This window comes from Amblyraja radiata, chromosome 4, assembly GCF_010909765.2.
Source record: "Amblyraja radiata isolate CabotCenter1 chromosome 4, sAmbRad1.1.pri, whole genome shotgun sequence".
NCBI lineage: Eukaryota > Metazoa > Chordata > Chondrichthyes > Rajiformes > Rajidae > Amblyraja > Amblyraja radiata.
In genome coordinates this window covers 79,539,156-79,543,658 of record NC_045959.1, presented here as the reverse complement: position 1 = coordinate 79,543,658, position 4,503 = coordinate 79,539,156, and the positions used below count along the sequence as shown (strand labels likewise).

Below are 4,503 nucleotides of genomic sequence, written 5' to 3'. Positions count from 1 at the left end.
TACGGAAGTAACAAAGGTTGTGTGGCTTCCAGTTTGAGCCTAGCGAAACTTTATGGGACAGCACAATTGACAGTTCCTGTGCTGCTTTATCATTTCTGCTATACCATAAGTGGGATGTAAATGATTAGTTCTTCACCCACTATTCTCTAATGTTATGCAGGGTGTCTTTTATTTCACCACTCTAATAGCCTACACTCATTATATTGTGTGATGTATATCAGTAATTTGTTGTGCAAATATTCCTTAAAATTTTCCTAATGGGACCAGTATCTTAAGATGATTATTCTTTCAGCAGCTGATCTCAGCATAAAGAATACAGCCTTACTCAATCTCTGGCTTAGTCCTCCACGTCATACTGACACTAGGGTAGCTTGTTATAGAAATAAACTCATAAGCATATCAGCAGGATTGTGTGCATTTGAGGTTGACTGCATACCCACCACAGCAGAGATCAGGGATGTCATTAGGTATACAAGTGCACAGTTGCTAGTGCCTATGAAATGGAAGATAGTTATTTTCTTTCAATACTCTCAAAATATTGCTGATGGCTCATTTTCAGCCAATACAATGGTTTTCCCTTTCATCATACAGCATGAGGTTTACATAATGCAGCTTAATAAATTATAAAATTTGGTGGAATATGTCTGGATATTTGCAGATAGAATTATGCACATTGTTGCATAAATTATTGTCTAACTCAACAGTCTATTGGGACTACAGGCCAGTTTAGAGTAATGGCCATGTATGCAAGTTACCATCATAATATTAATAACTCATGTTTTCCTACCATCAATGGTTTATATGTTTTACTGTTTCACGCACAGATTATGTTACTGTATGAAACCACAGAGCTTTGAAATCTTCACGTAGTCACTCACATGACTTCGAAATAAAATAGAAAGATTAAACGAGAACATACCATTTGAAGTTTGATCTTTATTTTATGAGAAGTCGCGATGAGGGATTACGTGCCCTCCACTCCCGACCCTATTCTCATAAAGATAATTAGGTAGTTCTAGCCTTCAATCTTTCTATAGCTTAGGTCAGCAACTATTCTGTGGGTTCATACAGCTACTTTGAAGATTGATGCGCATGCGGTCAGGCGGGCTTCTTCACGTAATCCCTCATCGCGACTTCTCATAAAATAAAGATCAAACTTCAAACGGTAAGTTCTCGTTTAATCTTTCTATTTCTGATACTTCTCAAGATTACAGAAACATGGAGCATGCAAATCAGGTTAGCATTTGGCTAATCTGATCATGTGTTTAGTTACCCAGTTTAAGATGGATGATTGCTTTTCAGCAGTTCAACTGATTCAGAGAATCGATATTGGAGATGCATACTTTACCATATCTATACACATGAGGCACAGATTATCTGGCGTTTTGATAACAAAGCCAGTGGTGGAAGCCAATGCTGCCCTATTCAGATCAAAGGGCATTGTGTCATCAAATTTAGATAAGATGCAAAATTTGCAGCTGATAAAACCTAGGGGTTATCAGTAGATACCTCTTGCGATATTAAGAATGAGGCAACATGAAATTTAATAGTGCCAATTTTGCCTATTCATTCAGGCCATGGTAAGGCGGCTGAAGCAACTCCGATTTACTCGGTCACGAGTGATGGCTGGGGCAGCCTGTCTTCTCGGGCAGCTAGCTCTGCACGATTGGATTGGAAGCTTGTGAACAAAATATGTGAGTTACTTTTAAACGGAAGTAACAGAGGTTTGTGTGGCTTTCAGTTTGAGCCTAGAGAAGCGTTTATGTGACAGCACAATTGACACGGCTTGTGCTGCTTTGTCATGCTCTATAGTACCATAAGTGGGACAATAAATGATTGGTTGGTTATTCACCCTCTGTTCACTAACGTTATGCAGGGTGTCTTTTATATGACCACTTTAATAGCCTACACTCATTGTAGTGTACGATGTATATCAGTAAATTATTATGCAAATATTCTCCTACTCTATTCCTAATGGGAGCAGTATGTTTTAAGATGATTATGCTTTCAGCAACCGATCTCAGCACAAAGAACACAGTCTTTACCCAATCTCTGGCTCGGTCTCTGGGTTATAACTGACATTAGGGTAGCTTCTTATGGGAATGATCTCATAAGCAAAATGGGCATGATTGTGTACATTTGAAGTTGATAGCATACCCACCTGAGCAGAGATTGGGGGTGTCATTAGGTATACAAGTGCACTGAGCTTGCTGGTACCTATGAGATGAAAGATACTCTCTTTATTGTTATTCAATAGTCTCAAGATATTGCTGATTAGCAGCCAATTGAATGGATATTTCCCTTTCATCATACAGCAAGAGGCTTACATAGTGTGTGTTAATAAATTAAGAAATTTGGTTGAATATGTCTGGATATTTGCAGATAGAATTCTGCACAGTGTTGCATGAGTTATTGTCTACCTCAAAGTCAACTGGGACTATGGTCCGGTTAAGAACAATGGCCATGTATGCAAGTTAGCATCATGGTATTAATAACCCATGTTTTTTCTACCATTAATGGTTTATCTGTTTAAGTGTTTCACACACAGATTGGGTTACTGCATGAAACCACAGAGCTTTGAAGTCTTCACGTAGTCACTCACGTGACTTCGATATAAAATAGAAAGATTAAACGAGAACTTACCATTTGAAGTTTGATCTTTATTTTATGAGAAGTTGAAGTGAGGGATTACGTGCCCTCCACTCCCAACCTTACCTCTCATAAAGATCATTCGGTTGTTCTAAGGTTGTTAATCTTCCCATAGCTTAGGTCAGCAACTATTCTGTGGTTTCATACAGCTGCTCTAAAGATTGATGCGCATGCCGACTGGCGGGCTCTTCACGTAATCCCACCTCATTCAAGATTGAACAAGATGGAAAAATATTTGCAAAATGTATCAATTTAACAGAAACTTCACTGTAAATATGTTCTCTTGCACCAGTGTGCTTACAATCACTTCATCTTTACATGACTCCTCTTTGTTACAGGTTGTGGCTTCATTTGAGGTAGAAGCAGTTGCTCAGATCTGTGCTCTGTCTGAAGAGTTGTTTTTAGCTCACGTCCTCTGGATTTTGGAGCCTGCAAGAGCACCGTAGACACCATAATCTGAACCTGAACTGTGGTAATCCAGACCACAGGGAAACAGAGCAGTATGTAGCCCACTGACTCTAGAGATGCTAGTGTGGTGGCACAGCAGGGGTTGTTGGGAAGAGGTTTGGAAGTTTTTTTTAATTTTCAAAATAGACTTTATTCAGTTAATAAATATATACAATACATGAACCGTGCAAAAACATTCATACAACATTTTCGGAGGCTATACAAAATATTCATACAATATTCTACATACATTGCTCAAATTTCCCAAATTTATCCCCCACCTTTGCCACTCATGTGGCCCACTGGCATGGAATCCGTTCCCTTATTTTGAGGGGCGCCTCCACCACACCCTGCCCCCCCCCCCCCCCCATGTCCAGCGGTGGAAGTGGTCCGGAAGTGGAATCAACAGTCATGGGTCAGTTTTCCCTGTCATGATCCAATTGAGTTTCACAATTATCCTTATGTTGATAACCGTTGCATCTTTGGCCTAGGGTGAGATATTTCTCATCTTGTTTATGATTCCAAACATGCTGATAGCGGAACTTAGTGCCAATGTGGTCGGGATGTGAATGTCAGGAGTGGTGCAATGAAGTAGGCTTGAAATGTCGAGTGACTGTCTGACCTGGATACACCAGTGAATCGCATTCCACACTGCAACCAAGATGCATGGCACAGTGACCTTCTGCACTTGTCCTGGACATCTCCCACTATCTGAAAATAGAATACTGGAGATGCAAATTAAACCAGAAACTACATTATTGTAGTTGCTAACTTGTAATAGCTACTCTTTAATGGTAGTATATTATAAATTATAAACGTATGTGCAATGTTAAAACAGTTGTTGAAAGTATTAAAAATGTAAATGTTCTAAGAGAGGGATCTTTAGTTCAGTTTAGTTTAGTAGTTTATTGTCATGTGTAAAGTTTTTTGTTATGCGCTATCCAGTCAGTGGAAAGACTACTATACTTGATTACAATCAAGCCGTCCACAGTGTACAGATACAGGATACGGGAATACCAGTTACTCAGGGTTAGTGTTATGATTTCAGGCTGATTTACATTGAAGAGCATTTATCTTTACCTGACTTGCCCCATGTTCCAAGTATGGTTCTACCTTGGCAGTGCCTGTTTCATGGCTGCCAGATCCGCATGTTCATTTTAGCCATCTCCGAGTCTGGTGATTAAATACGCACAAGATTGTTCAGCATTTTGTTTTAAGCACAATGTTTATTACTCTGCCACAGTGAACAGCTTGTGAAGCATTAAACCTCTTGAATGAACAAATCTTTGTCCTGGGGCCAGATGTGGAATGCAAATGTATCAAAAATCACTGTTACTGAACTAAAACAATTACTTTCTATCCAAGCTACATTGATCCCTGTGAATTAATAACAATAGGTACAGATGG

The 4,503-nt window shown here is 39.3% G+C and overlaps 1 long non-coding RNA gene across 1 annotated transcript in view; it reads left to right on the top strand.

The window, feature by feature from the left end:
* The window catches only part of LOC116972308, a 7,449-nt gene extending 4,244 nt beyond the window's left edge, over positions 1-3,205 (top strand). The window contains exons 2-3 of the long non-coding RNA XR_004411772.1: positions 3,146-3,149; positions 3,194-3,205. This is a non-coding gene — a long non-coding RNA (uncharacterized LOC116972308). The remainder of the gene's footprint in view (positions 1-3,145; positions 3,150-3,193) is intronic.
* The last annotated feature ends 1,298 nt before the right edge of the window (positions 3,206-4,503 follow it).